At 32.8% G+C, this 18691-nt stretch overlaps 1 pseudogene; it reads right to left on the reverse strand.

The window, feature by feature from the left end:
• The window catches only part of LOC106466015, an 80697-nt pseudogene that overhangs the window by 31124 nt on the left and 30882 nt on the right, over positions 1-18691 (reverse strand).

Genomic DNA, 18691 nt, shown 5'->3' on the forward strand with positions numbered 1-18691 from the left:
ATATATATATATTTGGAAGTAGTTAAATGTATGTACACTATATATGTCCTTACATTATAGACATGATAGGCACATCACAAACACTATATATTTCTCTTCATTTTGTCAAAAGTTCATTTAGGCCTATTTAATTCCTTTAGTATTTCATTTGACAAGCCTAACCAATTTTCTCTATTACTATCACACTAGTATTCTGTGTATAATTTACTTACGATTGTGGTGTGAGTTACCACAGTCGTATGCTGCTCTTCCAGTAATCGTCTGGCCCTCGTACCTCAGAAATCATTCCTTTTGTAAATGTGCACTCAGGCTGGTTCAATTATTTTAGAACTCACTTTGATGGAATAAACTATACTTCCTGTCTCTTTTAAAACTGTTAGTTTCCTCTAACATATTAACCATTAGGCCTTTCACTCCTACAGCAGTTAACTTTACATTTACTTTAATGTTTCTTGGCTGAACTTCTACTTCCCATGACTTTACTTACTCATCTGCTCTGTCTGTCTGCTGTTCCTATTCATCTAACACTATTTATATGTTTATCACTTAATCGTCTGCCCACCTTCTAGAAATCTCTATATTCTCTACGTCAATGTATTGTACGTGACATTCTGTTGTCTCAACATCAATGAATTATAAAAACAACTTTTAACAACTGTCTGCTTTTAACTCTCTTATTATAAAAAACACCGAAAACAATTATAAAATATTAACTCACAAAATATATTAATTAAAAATACCTACACTAAATAGTCTTTTATATCATGACAAAAGTAATAAAAGAAAAGATAACTACACAAAATAAAATAGAAGGGTACCTAAAATACAAAGAGAGTGGAGTTTTAAATAACCTGTGGAGTCATGACAAAATTTTAAATTAAGTGAATTTAAAATAAAATAAAATAAACCCAACAACAAACCACATTAAATATGTCAAATAAATACTAGATTAGACATCAAATAAAACAGAAAAATAAAAAAGAACAGATCAAAAAGGTATATTAAGTTTAACTAGTTTTTGGTTTTCAGAAAATACAAAAGGTAGGAATTTAATATATATTATTACATAAACACACTATATTTGTATCAGATTAGCCAAGCATTTGACTAATTATTGACAACAGCAGCTTGTTTATTTAGACTGATTTTATGTATTGTTGAAATTATTCTGGCAGTAATTGAAAAGTGCTTATTAAAGCTAAGATATGGACTTGGATGTTAAACTTCATACAGCAGCAAGGTCTCATTGGAAACTAATATACAAAAGAAGATTGAAATTACAGTGCTTAGCATTTTAAATTAATTTGTAGTTGGCTGCCATAATTCTTTAAGCATCCTCATACAACTTTATATTCTTCTTTTATCCACTGCATCACTAAACTCAGTAGCTTAATATCTGCTGCTAGATAAAATCCTCTGGTTGTGAGGTTACCTCAATATTTCAGACCTACTATAGATGTTTTAAATTGCTCATGAACTTTTCAATGAATTGTTTCTTTATAAGTGTATGATTCAAATGTATTCACATTGCTGTTCAGCTTGATGACTATATATATCTCAAGGGCTTTTAACTCAACTGTAGTGGTAAATTTAAACTAGGGTGAGATAGAGGTAAGGGCTGTGATATTAGTAAAATAGGAAAACATGTACAACAGGCATAAACGTAAACGTATTTTAAAATCTATGATTAATTGTTACTATTTGTGTGAACTTTTATATATATGTATATGTGTGGGTGTTAAAGATTCTTCTACAGTAGGTGTCTGTGACTTGTTGTTTAACAAACTCGCGTAGTTCACTGTCTTTTAACCCAAGATGCTCTCCTCTTTCTATCCATTTATGAAAATCACTTGACATGGTTATATAGCATAACTGTAATCTCTACAATATTTTCACTACCACTACCACTGTGCGTAAATAGGCCTACTTATTTTTGCTGTCGTTCACTTCTTCTTCTACTGCTGTTTACCACTGTATAATCCTGGCTGGCTTGCCAAATGTCAAAACTTTTATAAGAATTAAAGAGAAAAAAGTGTAGGCAGAGAAAGACTGAAAGAAGAAAAGGAGAGATTGGAAACAGAAAGAGAGAGAATAAGAGCACAAATTGAAAAAGAAGAAAAAGAGAGAGAGAGAGTAAAAAGACTATAAATATGGAGAATAACAAAAAGAAGAAGGACCCAAAAATGACAATGGGGTCAGGGCCAGCCAACCCAAGGTCCCAAGTTTGATGAACAGAAAGATGATATGGATGCTTTCCTGGAGAGATATGAAAGATTCATCCAAAGTCAGAATAGTGACAAAGAAGACTGGGCAATCTGTCTTAGCCCACTTCTCACAGGAAAAGGTCTACTAGTATGCAGGCATGATGTCAGAGGATGCCATGGACTATGACAAATTTACAGTGACATTAATGAAATGACATGAACTTACTGAAGAAGGTTTTCACTGGAAGTTCAGAGAAATCAAACCTGAAATTGTATTTCAGTTTGTGGCACATCTACAGCAATACTTCACAAGATCGACTGACGTGGCCAAGTGTGAAAATAGTTTCAAGGGACTGGAAGATCTACTAATATGAGAACAGTTCATTATCATTTATTCAACTGACATGGAAGAGATGATCAAGCTGGCAGAACAGTATATGGAAGCCCATGGAGGTAGTACAACTGGCAAGTCCAAAAACACCAGTTAAGTTTGAAAACAGTGATGGCTGACCAGAAGCAGAAGTCTACCAAAGGTGACAGGAAGTTAATAGACAGAAGGGAGAAGAGATGCAATAGCAGAAACCTCAACATAAAATTACTGGAGCTATTTACAAAGACAGTGGTGGTAAGAAACAAGAAAAGAGTTACTGTCACTATGGATGCTGCTGCCAGAAGAAACAGAATCAAGACAACTTGTCAGATTCACCACAAGAAGGATGTGCCATTTCCATGATTGATCAGTGCACAACTAATGGTCAGCTCAAGTTAGCAAATGGATCAACAGTGCCAGTAGGGAATGGAGCATGTTAGAAATATCGAGAGGTGCTAACAAATCAGGCTATGTGAAGGCTATGTCGGGAACAAGAAAGTGAAGGTTCTGTAAGACACTGGGTGCAGTAGTGCAGCAGAGAGAACCAGTCTAGTGTCAGATGACAGGCTAGGTATGCCTGTATGTACTAATTGATGGGACAGTTAGAAAGTTTCTCATAACAAAAATAAAGGTGGATACTCCATATTATGTAGGAGTCCTTGAAGCCATGTGTATCAAGGAACCAATATATGACTTGGTTATTGTAAACATACCAGGTAGTAAGAATTTGGAGGAATTAGGCAAAAAGAAGACTGTTGAAGCAACTGCAATCATCAGAAGAGCTCTAAGGAAAAGGAGCAAGCAGGATATCAAGCCTCTTAAAGTCTCAAAAAGTGATATCCCGATTGTAGTTTCACAGGAGCTGAAGGAAGTGCAGAAGAAAGACCCTTCACCACAGAAACCTTGGGACAGTACCCAAGAGAAAGCCAAGCATAAGAGAAAGATGAAAGAGACTTACAAAACATAGGACTAAAAAGGAATATTGAACCTGACCTATCAAAGCCAACAACAAACTCACCCTGCAGTGGAAAGGACCTTTTTGCAGTACAGGAAGTGAGGCCCAGCCTGGAGTTGTATGTGTGTACATGGTATCATACTTTATGGCCTCAGTGATAAACATATAAATAGTGGCAACCAAACGAGCAGGAGAAAAAGTAAAATCAAGTGAAAAAGAAGTTCAGTCAGAGAAAGAAAACGTGAAGTTAGGCATTGTGGGAGTGAATAACCTTAACAATTTATATGTTAAAGTGAGATTATCAGTTTGATAGAGATAAGAAGAATATTTTGTCTTGTAAAAGGGTATTCTAAACTAATTGATCCTGCCTATGAGGACTTTGATGGAAAGAAGACAATTATTGGAAGTTCAGAATACAACTGTGGTAACCCACATGATAAAAGTAGAGAAAAATAGTTTGGCTTGTCAACTGGATTCTAAAGCAACTGAATTAGCCTAAAGAAATGGACTTTTGACAAGAAAAAGAGAACTGTATAGTGTTTAAAATACAACTGTGATATCCATATGTAAAGAAATTTTTTACATACATTTATATTGTTTTGAACATAGTATTTTAAAACAAGTGGAGTGCGTACTATTCACTGTAGAAGAATCTTTAACCCACACCAGTATATATATATATATATATATACTATAAAGTTCTGACACTACTGTAATGCTAGGAGTATTAGAAATAAAATTGTTGAGTTCAAAGCAGTTGTGGAAACTAAGGATTTTGATATTATGGGTATCACTGAGATTTGGTTGGATTGGAACAATTTTGATGAGAGAATTTTTTTGAAATACCAGACTACAGATTATTTAATAGAGATATGTAAATATGACAGAGTTCTGGTTGGTGAGCATTTAAGTACAAGCAACCATTTCACTATTAGGTGTGGGATTTTACTACATGTAGAATTGAAGAAGAATAGTACCCTAATTCCAAATTTCAGGAAAAATATTTTGATGAATGAGACATGATCTAGCTTCTGTAGATTGGATTGAGGAATTGGGAAGGGATCTTGAATAGATGTGGGAAGCATTTAAAGAAAAATTGATATGCATACAGAACATACATATTCTCTACAGAAAAAAAAGGGGCAATGGAGTGAAATAAGCCAGTATGGTTTAGTAAAGGTTTAAGAGATCATATTAGGGATAAACATAATAAATTCAAGAAATTTAAACTTACTGGAATTAATAAGGACATAGGAAATCAAGAGAGCTGGTTAAAAGGAAGTTAAAAGGGCAAAAACAGTATAAGAAAGAGGGTTGGCTGAGACAGTTAAATCAAACAATAGGGTATTCTTTAGGTATATGTTGGGTAAGCAAAATGTTAGGATGGGGATTGGGCCTCTTAAAAATGATAGTGGGGAGCTGATCTCTGAAGATTATGAGGTGGCAAACTTATTAAATTATATGTTTTCTTCAGTTTTATGAAGGAAGATACAAGTATTATGCCTCAACGAGAGCATTTAATGTATGGGGAAAATATTGATGTAAAACATATCATTTTAAGTTCTGAAATTGCAAGAGAAAAGTTGGCCTCAAAATGGATAAATCCCCTGGACCAGACACATTTTATACTAGTTTTAAAGAAATGTAAAGATTTGTGAACCACTAGCTAATATCTTTTATAGGTCATTGAGTAGTAGAAGAGTATTAGAAGTTGGTTAATGTTAGTCCAATATTTAAAGGAGATGATAAACACTGTCCAGGAAATTATAGGCCAGTTAGTTTTACATCAGTAGTTGGAAAGGTTTGGAAGAGTGTGATTAAAAATGCATTGCAGAGTCACTTAAAGCAGTTTGATAAAGTGTCAAAGAGCCAGCATGGTTTCACTAAGGGAAAGTCTTGTTTAACAAATCTTCTGACATTCTTTGAGGATGTTACTACAAGAGTTTATGAAGGAAATACTGTGGATTTGGTTTACCTTGATTTTCAAAAAGTGCTTGATAAGGTGTCTCACACAAGACTTGTTACAAAAATTAAATATGTAGGTGTGGGGGAAATGTTATTAAACTGGATAGAAAATGGCTTGATAGTAGAAAGCAGAGAGTAGTAATACATGTGCTGGGTCTTCTGATGTTTGTGATTTATATTAATGATATGGACTCTGGAATGACTAACAAAATTTTGAAGTTTACAGATGACATTCAGATTTTTGGGGTGGTTAACTGTATCAAGGATGCTGCAGACCTAAAGGGAGATTTAGATCATTTGATGTATTGGGCCAATATGTGGCAGATGATGTTTAACTCTCCAAAATGTAAGGTGATGCATGTAGGTTTTCACAATTCAAATTATTTTGCAATTTAAATGGAAATACATCAAATACTGTGTTTGAAGAAAAAATCTTGGTTTTTGTGATTGAAAAATCACTTAAGTCATCTAAACAGTGTATTGTATCTAGCAATAGGGCTAATAGGATTTTAGGTAGCATCTACAGAAATATTGAATACAAGACAAGTGATATTATTATTTCACTGTATACATCAGCTGTAAGGCCTCATTTAGAGTACTGTGTACAGTTTTGGGTTCCCTTCCTCAAGAAGGACATTGAAATGTAGGAGAAGGTTCAGAGAAGAGCTACTAGGATGGTAGGATTGTCCTATGAGGTGAGACTAAAATATCTAAACTTGTTTTCTCTGGAGAGGAGAAGGGTCAGAGGGGATTTGATTGAAATGTTTAAGATTATTAAGGGTATCAATAATATAAGTCCATCAAACCTTTTTGTGTTTGGCAGTGAAAACAATAGGACAAGGGGTCATAAATCCATATTTTGGCAACGTAGAAGCTATCTGCAGTTTAGACAGTATTACTTTTGAAACAGGGTGGTTGGCTTTTGGAATGAGCTGCCTTCAAGGGTGTTGGAGGCAGAAAATGTAACTGAGTTCAAGAAAAGATTGGATGAATACATGTGTAGTAAGGGGTGGTTATAGTTGGGAGCTGGAAGAGACATCCTTGATGGGCTAATAAGCTCATTTTTGTCCCTTTAAAATTTTATGAAATTTATTAAATATATGTACACACATATATAAATCCTGTTTTATATTCACATACGTCTACATACATATATATATACAAATCTCTAAAGCAAAGATTATTACCTTTAGGACCATGAGCACCAGGAAGACCTTGTTCTCCCTTTGGACCAGGAGGGCCCTGTATACCAGGTTGACCAGGTGGTCCAGTTCCTGGAAATCCTTTATCTCCTTTTGGCCCTATATATAAGGAAACATAAAGGAAGATTTTATTCACAGTTTCAATATAAACTAAACAACTCTTAGAAAGATGACAAGAGCCTTATATTTTAGTGCTATTTCATATACTTTGATACTATGCTTTCTTATGGTAAAACTTCATAATAATTCTCCCTTTCTCTGTTTAGACCATGTGAGGACTAAAGTTTTGTAGATTCAGAGGCTAATCTTCAGTAAATTTATGACTCTTGAATGATAAAATCTACAAAATTAGTAAACTAGAACTACTTAAAAAACCTGTTTTAACTCTTTGTCTCCAAGCAGCCAATATACTGGCATGCTCGTTTTCCTACTTGGAGGAGTTGCCGATATATCGGCTTGGAGGTCTTGTTTTGTTTCATGATAATCCAACGTTTTGAATGTCTTATATGTTCAATATAAAATTAGAACTACTTCTATTAATGAAATATCTTCAATCTGAGCTCCAATTTGCTAGAAGAAAGACGTGTTTATCGGCAGTTTATGTGAGTATTTTGAACCCCCTATTTTGAAACAAAGAAATGACCATGCCCACTACTGGTAGGTCTTGTCACTTTACTTCTGAGCAAGCTAGGAAGTTATTTGAAGAATGATCTTATTCCCAGTGATCTTGATAATGATGATTTTGAAAGTGAGAAATCTGTCTTGGATAGATCTGGTGAAAGTGAGAGAGATGAGAGACAAAACCTTGTTGAAACGTTGTACATTTGCTGTTATGTTAAACTTATATTAAAATTTTTCTTTATTACCCATTCAAGCCATCTCCAGCCATTATTATACATACATTGAATTAAAAGCAGTTTATTTATTAAAATTTACCAAGTCTGTTCCATGTCATCTTTCAACTAATTATCCCAATTCTCTAATGATAAATCTTGTGTCATGGCCTGAAAATTAGAAACTAAAAATTCATTTGTTTTTATTTCAGCATATAGCAAAACATAATTATGTTCTCCCACTTCAGCTCTTACAATCTCATCCTTATAAGGGGTTAACAATAAATCTAAAATTGTATCCAGGCTCACTTCCCAATATACAAGTTTAGTTTAAACTGTCCTTAATTAATTTCTTTAAAGCTTCTATAAACATCTTGGTATCTAAAAACAATCCCACATGTCCAACTAGCTCACCCGTTGCTCTAAGTATATCTTTGATAACCTTTTATTTAAGCCTTAAATCCTTCTAATTAAATCCTTTACTGCATTTATTCTGAGGTACAAGGTAAAAACTACACTGTGTTATAGTCTGTATTATAAAATGTTTCTTAATTTTAGAGGTATCAAGTAGGAAAACCACTCAGCTATCAGATATAACCTGTTTATATCTTTATTTCTATGAAAATAACTTTATAGAAAGAACCTCAAACATTCTGATTTATTTGAGTATTTAATTAGCCTAAATAACTCTAAAATTAAGAATTATTTTTAGTAAATAAATAATTATATATATATATATGTATGTATATATCCTTTTAAATTACATATAGTTACTACATTTATTTCAGTAATTAAATGTATTATCTAGAGTTAGGTATTCAATTTTGAATGATTCTATTTATATCAACATTTGATGAAAAATAAAATTTTATTCTGAACATTTTGGCCTTTCCTTTCTTCATAGTAATGTCCTTGAAATTAAAAAAATATATCTTTATCAGAAGCTACTTAGCTTTGTAGAATTTGTAATAAGTTAAATTATTTTTAACTTAAGTTAGTCTTTTATGTTTCATAGATTAACATTTAATAGATATGAATTCACTTGAAATAAATAACTTAGATTCCAACAAAGAACTTTATTAAAATAACAATTCAAGTCATTAATAGTAGCCCCCCAGTGGCACAGTGGTATGTCTATGGACTTACAATGCTAGAAACCAGGTTTCGATACCCGTGGTGGGCAGATAGCCCATGGTGTAGCTTTGTGCTGAACTTCAAACGAACAAACAAACAAAAAACATTAATAGTAAATACTTATTTTCACTTTATCAAGGTTTTCTTTTTCACACAATCTAATTTTTCACCACTAGTTTATTAATGTTAAACATTATGTCCAGTTTACATCTGACCTTTACATGTGTGTAATTGATCAGATGCATCTTTGTAATCACCTGCACATCTTAAAATACCTAGAACTTAAATAGGAAGCATTTCACTTGAGTTTGTTAGTTAGCAGTAAGACATTAAGGTTTAAAAATGGGTGTAATTCTACTTCAACATTGGGCTGAGAATATTTTTATATCAACAGCTTTATTTTTAGTGACCTTTCTATCTCTTTAACAAACTTTTAAATTGATCACTATAGGGTCTTAAGAGATAAGTTTTCTTATTGACTTCTTATAGACCTTTCTTATTTCCTTTTTATAAACCTTCTGTATGTTAATTTAGTAGCCATATGCTTCCAACAATTGGCTAAAACAGTGAAAGGTCATAAAAGATATGTTAAGATGTGTGCTTGAGCATCTATATCTGCTCCTTTTTCCTCTTTCCCTTATATGCAATTTGTAAGGTTGGTGAATAGAAGTAGAATATCTAACAGATAGTGTACCCCAGATATATCAGTGTATGAGTTATATTTCAGCAGATACCTCTAAAACCAATTAAATTTTATAATATTACATGCTGTATCTTGTACTTTGGTGTTTTTTTTTCTCATGACTTTGTGCGTGTTATATATACTTATATTATTATACATATATTTTCATTTGTAAAACGGGCAGGGCATGACCTGAAAAAGAAAATAGAATAATAGTCCAAAGGTGGTGTTGAGTACTGTTGATTAGCTACCTACCAGCTAGTCTTTCAGTTCAAAATATTATTATAGCCATAGCTTGTTCTTCTGTATCTGGGAGTGAGACAGGTACGAACTTTTGTGGCAGCTGTCAGGTTTTATGTATGGGCCAGATTCTTTACAGTAGGTGTCTGTGACTTGTTGGCGATACATTTCAACAATAAACAAACAACACACAGTCCACTTTTTTTAAAAATAATATACTAAAACAAGTCAAGTGTATGTACAAATGTTTGTTGCACTATTTGTTATCAAGTTGTATCCACACAGGCTGGTTCAATTACTTTAGAACACAATTTGACAATACTAACTACTCTTCCTGCTATGTTATTACAATACAGTCTGTGATAATTTCACTTTAAAATAATCACTATAATGGTTGCTTACCACAGTTGTATCCAGAGCTTTAAATAATTGTTAATTTTTCATCAGAGTCCACACAGGCTGGTTCAGTTATTTTATAGCACAGTTGGCAATACAAATTGTTTTTTCTTTATTCTGTTATTGCAATACAACCTGTGATAATTTCAATTTAAAAATCGCCACTATATGCTGTTTATGGCTAAACTCATAATCACACAGTCTAGATCTAATTATATATTTATATATCAAACTACATTTTTGGATACACATTTATAGCCCAACAGAGGCCTTCAATTTCGATGACGAGGAACCCACTGTACCTGATGATGACAAAAACCTTGTCGAAACGTTGTACATTTGCTGTTGTGTTAAACTTATATTAAAATTTTTCTTCATTACCCATTCAAGCCGTCTCCAACCATTATTAATAGCCTTCAATGTTTCAAATACTACGAGTTATTATGATGCAATAATATTCAATTAAAACAATGAGAAAAACTTTGAAAGTTCTAGTAACATGGTGCAATAATACAACAAGTGCCAATTTACAACAATTGAACTACACATTTACATAAACAAACCTACGATAAGCTATCACTTCTAAAAATAACTAAATTTAGCACTCACATTATACTTAAACTATCTAAATCATAATTCTTGCATTAAAATTAAACAGTAATGTATATCTAACAGCAGCAAAATATAATGAAGAAGAAATCTTGGGTAATTTTAAATTTAACAGAAAGTATATAATGGTTTTCTTATTTTCAATAACAGAACTTCAAATTACTAACCATTCAAGCCTGGTGCCCCTGGATACCCAGTCTGACCAACAGGTCCTGGTTCTCCAGGAAATCCCATTGGTCCTTTGTTTCCTTTATCTCCATGTGGTCCTGTCAGTCCTGAAAAAGTGATAAATAAAGCTGTACTTAACTGGCAAATAAAACTTTTATTTATTTTCAAGGAAAACTGGCTATAACATGTAACAAATGAACAAAAAATGACAAACCTAGAGACATTACAGACAAAAATACTTGAATTATTGTTTCAAAACTTTGTTGTTTCTCATAAAATGCTGAATAAGATTATTTCAATGTCATTAGAATATTACTATTTAGGAATACACTACATAATTCATGCTATGCTGCTTATAAACCTATCAGTAGTGTACAGAAAGAAATGGGATTTTATTTCCTGCAGGCCAACCACACAATATTGCAACCAATAACTCTACACCAATGTATATTTGGATGTAAGTAACCACACAACACTTCTCAGTAAAGTCCCTATTAAATATGATGCATTTCCATTATCAATCATTGAGCCTCATCATTATCAGTTTGGTAAAATTCTGGTTTGGTAACCATCTTTGAAAGAACCAGAGATATGGAAGTCACAAAGTGCTAGTCTAGGAATACACATGTTGGTAACTTGATTACAACAAGTTGTTGAAATTAACATCTCTGGCACTTGCTGTTTTGTAATATTTCACACCATCTACCATATTTATACATTACATAATATGATGCAGCTAGCACAAGATGGGTTTTGACCTATCAACATGATCAATAACCAGGAGAAGTTTACTCACATCTAGCATGCTGTGATACCACAAACTGACATGATGGGTGTTTAAAATGTAGTTGGAATAATTTTTCACACTTTAATTACTAGAATATCCATATTAATTCAATTTGCCACTTAAAGTGGTTGCAATGAGACAGAATACTAGAGAATTAAAACTTGTGTAGCTTTTCCTCAACTGCTGACATACCCAGAAATTTATAGTAACTATAACATATGCACACTACTCACATAGAACAAGTCAATACATAAGTAACTGCAATATGCACCTGACACTGTTACAGAAAAATGTCATTTCTTAGTACAATGTAAGTATAGACTACTATTATGGTATGTGAAAGTAAATCAATTATTTTTTTGAATACCCACAGTTGTTGCATTACTATAGTAATACTTTACAATGGATTATTTCAAAGAAAGTTCAGATGAGTGATTAAGATATTCCAACTATCCTTCATTAGATACACCAAACTGGAGATCATTATGAAAACAGTAAAGCAAAAGGGTATAAAAGGCAAACACTATGGGAATGCCACCTATTTATTGTGATAGTATGAATTGTACCAAAATACAGGCATGTGTTGATAGTTCAGACTGTGCCTGGTTGTCATCCAACCCATCAGAAGGTGCCATGCCAGTATAAAGCCTATAAAAGTATAGGCAGTCATACATAGTATTCCCAGCGGTAGTAGTGTGATTCCAGCCATGGCACCCAGCACTGAAATATTGCATGAGAAGCATGTAGAAATCAAAGTTTTGGCTGGTCAAAACTTCATGTTTCAGTAGGAGATGCATATAAGACTATGTTGAAGATATGCGAAACTGACACTGTTAGTAATAAAAGTGGTCGAGGTAGAAAACCAAAACGCTCCAAAAGTGATGTTAAGTATTTCAAGGTATGTTCTTTACAAGATAGATGACAGATGAGTACAAATCTTGCCAATGATCTACTATAAATAATACAAGTATGAATGTTGTCTTGAGAACAATAAAATAGTTAAAAATACACATTAGCATGAAATGATTTCAATGGACTTGTAGCTGCTCGCAAACCACAGGGTAGGGCAAATAGGGTTTTAGGTTGCATCTACAGAATACTAAATACAAGTATAAAGAGGTTATAATTTCATTGTATACGTGACTAGTTAGGCCATATTTGGAGTATCATGTTCAGTCTTGGACTCCTTACCTTAGGAGAGACATTTAATTGTTGGAAAGGATTCAGAGAAGGGTTACTAGAATGGTGCTTGGACTGGAAGGGTTGTCATACAAGAAGAGGCTGAGATCTCTTCAATTGTTTTCTCTTGAAAAAAGAAAAGTTAGAGAGATCTGACTGAAGTGTTTAAGATTGTAAAGGGAACAGATAGTGTTGATGCATCATCTTTTTTTTCATACTTAACAGTGAGAATAGTAGGACTAGGGGTAATTTTTCTAACAGGGTAGTTGGCCTTTGGAATGGGTTGCATATGGATGTTGTGGAGGTGGTAAATTTAAGTGAGTTTAAGAGAAATCTTGATAACTATATGAATGGTAAGGGCTGGCTTTAAGATTATTTTATTTAATTTACTTATCTAATAGCTTTAGTTTAGTTTATAGGATGGGACAACTGAGATGGATGAATAGGTCCCTTGTTCTCCTAAAACATTATGTTATGTTAAACAGACATTGGAAAAATATATAACAATCATACTTGATAAACTGTATAGCATTATGAAAACAAGGTGTAATGCTCTGCGTAAGGCAAAGGGCTCAGGTAAAAAATACTAGTGCATTGTACAACTTATTTGCTATTTTTAAGATGATATTTCAATCATTAATGAATTTACCATGTGGTTGCCTTTACTCATTGTTTGTAACCCCCTGTATGTGTATCACTTGTGTGTTTCCATAACTATTTCAATTACTGTATATTTGACAGATTATGTTTGATGGATTTCATTATAATCTCTAGGACACACCAAGTACCATCGTCAGTTCATTGTATTTATAAATTGTACTGCTTTGTGGAGAAAATTCAAATTCAAAACATTGTTTTAAACACTCCTATTTCACTTCTTCTGAAGTTTGGAACAAAGTTAGCAAACATATTTTTACATTTTTTATTACATTATATTTATTCCTTCTATTGACTTGGAGATTTGAAAATAATGTCTAAAAAAATAATTTCTTCTTAACTGTTTGCAACTTATAGGTTCTATTATGATGTAAAAAGAATATAAAAGTAAGTTCTTTCATCAAATGTATTTGTCTTAGTTCTTCACAGGTCCATCTACTTCAGGTTTTTTCTTTAGGAAATATGAATATCAATGATTACATATTGGTAATTGAAAACATTCTTACATCCCTAATCAATTTTTTTAACCTTCTGTGTATGTAATCAAGTGAAGGTCTATTTTATAAGAATTAGTATGAATGGTTTTTGTTTTTTAAGGAAAAAAACCCACCTCTAGGTCCAGGCCCTCCAGGTAATCCATCAATTCCAGGTAAACCTTCTAGTCCAGGAATACCATCCTCTCCAGGTGGTCCTCTTGGTCCAGGTTCACCTTTTTCTCCATCAAATCCAGGTTCTCCACTTTCTCCTTGAGGTCCTGGTAGATGAGTGATGTTTCCAGGTGCTGGTAATCGTCCTATATGAAGTAAAATATGTTTGGTCATGTGACAGCAAAATAATTAGTTTATACTTCTCTGAAAAAAAAAGTTGCCAAATATCTGAAAAGGAAATACAAAAGTGTCAAAAGAATATTGTTAAGATGTTTGATTGATAAAAAAGGAAAAATTTGAGTAAGTAACACTAATCATTGTTTGTTTGTTTGTTTTGGATTTCGTGCAAAGCTACATGAGGGCTATATGTGCTAGCCATCCATAATTTAACAGTGTAAGACTAGAGGAAAGGCAGCTAGTCATCACCACCCACTACCAACTCTTGGGCTAATCTTTTACCAACAAATAGTGGGACTGACTGTCCCATTTTAATGCACCCATGGCTGAAAGGGCGAGCATGTTTGGTGTGATGGGGATTCGAACCCGCGACCCTCAGATTGCGAGTTGAGCGCCCTAACCATCTGGCCATGCCGGGCCAACACTAATGAAAGAATAACACTATTATTAGTACTGTCTGTTATTGGAAGGCTGTTGAAGAAACTGGCCTACTAAAGACATAGTATGCAAAACTAATGCTTATGAAACAACTGACCAATAAGGGGTACTAAATGTCAAGATAATTAAATAACTCCTAAAAGTGCTTAACTACACAAAAGGTAGGATATGTTAGAGTATGGATGCTAAAGCATAAGATACATAATACGTAAAGGAGATGAATTAAATTATCTGACTTGCAAGGTGATACATCATATGCAAAAGAACAATGACTTACATATCATAAGTTAAAAATTCTAAAGTATTTATTAAAAAACAACTTAAATGCAAACATACAATTAATACACACCAGATAAGTATGTTTAACAAAACATATGACTTCTTTAGAGATTAACAGTGACAGGTAAAGAAACTTGTTATCATCTAAGATAAGGTTTTTTTTTAGTGTACCAGTGGCAGATTCAAGGTCTTGCATTCTTTAGGCATAACCAGTAAAAAATGAAAGATTTTACATTACATACATAGTAACATTAACTGATTAAACACCATGCATTCAATAGAAGGCTGAGTAAGTAATATCAAAACTATTTTAAATGTGCAAATCAGCATGTCATGTGATAACCACAGCTGACATAAGTCACAATACAATAACATGTATTAAATTACATTTTGACATTTCATAATTAGTGAGATACCATCAGAAACTGATAATTTTTTGGAATAGTGTATAACAGCCCTTTCCTACACAAAATATTTATAAACTCAGGTGCTCAGATCATAGATTTACAAATTTCTTGTAATTAATGGCACTGAAAAAAAAAGGAAAATGTATCAACTTGGGACTCCAGGGCCATACAAAAAAAGACCTGAAACAAGTCTTACCCCAGCTGTGGTATGCAAAGTTCAGTATCTTGTAACAGATGAGAATCCTTGAACACAATGAAAGGTCAGTGGCAAAAGTCATCCGCATGTCCCAGGCAAAAGTATGCAGAATTATCAGGAAGGATCTTATTCTTGTAAAGCAACACAGACAAATGTGTATATAAATTTCTTTTGTGATGTACCATTCAATCATGCATATTTCAAGCAGCCAGACAATGAAACGGGTTTTGATGCTATTCTATACAAAGAATATTAATCAAGTTGCTGAATGCAGCATGTATGGATTTCTGTGAAACTGGACTGTTGAAATGAGTGCTGAAATAACTGCTGTCCTTGTACATTAGACGAATTATGGAAAAGTATGCAAGGAGGTGTGATATGCTTTGGACATGACCACCTTATGATGGAAACTTTTGCAATGGAAACTATACTGCAGGGCAATTTTCAAGATGCATGATCATCTAATAGATCATGACTGGACATTGCAATACAGACTGTAAAGACATTGTTAGGCTCCAAATATCCTTTTAATTTAACATTCTCACCCTCTGTATAGAAGATACTAATGTTAAACATATTTAAACATAATTATTTAGATATACCAATGACAAATTTTGGACCTCAAATTATGTTGATTGTGATAACAAATCACATAAGACATCGAATTCTGTATAGAATCAGACCTTAAATTCTGTTGACAATGCCAGTGACTTATTTAAGACAATAAATTATTTAGATAGTGTCATATACAGATTTAGGGCCTTGCTTTGTGTTCTATGTATCAGTGAAAAACATATGACATTATGATTTGTAAAGACAATTAGTGATAAGCTTAGAATCTTGAGCTTTGTAGAAAGTACCAGTGACATATTTTGGACATGCACACTTAAGATAGTACAATACAAAAACATAGACACTAATAACTGTTTGATTTCGTTTTAACATGTTGAAATTTGCATTTAGAATACACTGTAATACCTGGCTCTCCTTTTAAGCCTCTAGTCCCTTTACGTCCAGGTCTACCAGGTTTTCCTTGATCTCCTTTTTCTCCAGATAATCCAGGTCTCCCAATTCCAGGTTCACCTTTCATACCAGGTTTACCAACTGGGCCTACAAGTCCATGCCTTCCAGGAGGTCCAATGAAACCTGATGAACCCTAATTAATGTAAATATTTAAAAATATATATTAAATTAAATATAGGTACCCACATTTTGATTGCACTCTTGCATGTGTAGAAATGAAACATTATTCAACATACTAGCTATTATACTTCTATTTTGATGATGAAATTTTATCTAATCATGACATGTGGTTTCAATGTCCACTTGTCAATCAGCTTTATTTGTTGTGAAAATATTGTTTTGGTCAAATGGCTTTTTATTTAGACATTACTGCAAATGTAAGTTTTCCAAATGTTGATAAGAAATATGACAGTCTTATGTTTGTATATGTTCAAAACTGAATAAATTCAGTGAATCATGAAGCCATTTACCCACCCATGAAAGATCTTGACATGGTAGCGTAACAGTCACTCAAGCCATCAGTAGCATAATTCTGAATCTTATGCAAGCACATACACACATCTACACTTAAATCTCTTACAATATCTTCAAATTTTGTAAATCATTATATTTACAAGCTTTTATCCCTGCTAACAGAAAGACCAAATAACATTTAACAAACAAAGTTTTTAGGTTATGAACCTTTTCTCCTTTCTCCCCTACAGCACCAGGCTGACCAGGTTTACCAGGTGAACCAGGTTGCCCATCTAATCCAGGAAATCCTGGAAGTCCTGTAGGCCCACGCTCACCTTTATCACCTACAACAAAGATAACTATCTTAGATGCTGAAATTTTAGAGTTATGACAAAATTATCAATACAGAAAGTTCACCTGATGCAGATTCCATGTTAACTATGGATGAAATGTCAACTTTCAAACGATATGAAATTAGTTAATAATAATATATATATATATATGTAACTTAATCACAGTTTGTTTATATAATAATTATAGATATCAACTCAAGGTTTAGTAACTTAATAATTTTTTATTTCAAGGTTTACAGATTACATTAAAAAACATTATTTAAAATAGTCTAAAGTTATTTAATCTCATCTAAAGATACTTAAATGATCTCAAAAAAGATGATATATGTATTTTTTGCTCCTGTACACGAGACAACAGTACATTCAAGTTAATTAAAATAATGTATTTTTAATTTACCTTTTGGGCCAAGATATTCACCAGGTTTAACAATGGCAGGTTCTCCCTTAGTTCCCTTCTCTCCATCCCTTCCAGGAATACCAGCTCTTCCCTATTCAATCATTAAAAAAATGAGTGATTAAGTACTGTTACTAAATAATAAAACTTACTTTGCTACATGTAATTAACAAAGTGTTGTAGAATGATGGTAATAACAGGACGGCATTGCTACACTAACATGGAGTTTTTCTGTAATTTTTTGTAGTTCACTATTTGTAGTACCTATCACTTGGCCAACTACATGAGAGTAGGTTCCTGAAATTTGATCTACCATAGATACCTAAGTTATGAAACTTGTTAAGTTAGATTATGTTTACAAATCTGATTTTATAGACTACTAATTTTACAAAATTATATTACAGTATGGTAATAATTTGTTACAAACTACTATAAATTTGTCCACATTGTGATAAACTACATCTACTTATAACCACATTAAGTTATTCATACATAAACCTACTGATTTTAACTTTAAAATGTAATGGCTTATCTCATACTACTTCTTCCAAATTCTAGATTAAGATAAACATAATATTATAATGATATAAATGTTTTAAGAAAATGAACATTATATAACGTGATGCTACTGACTATTATAATATTTTTAATACTGGTACTTATTGCTAAAATTGAGCTTATGAGGTGCGGGTATATTATGGGAATATTTAAACATATTGGTGCAAGCTACCAAATTAACTCTTTTAATATGGAGTCAGTCGATGTGATGACCTCGTTACCATTTTGTGCTTGTTATAGTTTTCATGCTATAACTTTTAAACTAGTAAGCAAACGTTAATGAAATTTGGCAAATTATCAGTAAACATTACAATGCTTTCATATGCAAAATATCTAGTTTTTTTATTAAGTCTTTAGGTTTGTAAAGCAATGTTTCTCTCATGCC

The sequence above is a fragment of the Limulus polyphemus genome, unplaced genomic scaffold (genome assembly GCF_000517525.1).
Source record: "Limulus polyphemus unplaced genomic scaffold, Limulus_polyphemus-2.1.2 Scaffold2122, whole genome shotgun sequence".
NCBI classification, from domain to species: Eukaryota; Metazoa; Arthropoda; class Merostomata; order Xiphosura; family Limulidae; genus Limulus; species Limulus polyphemus.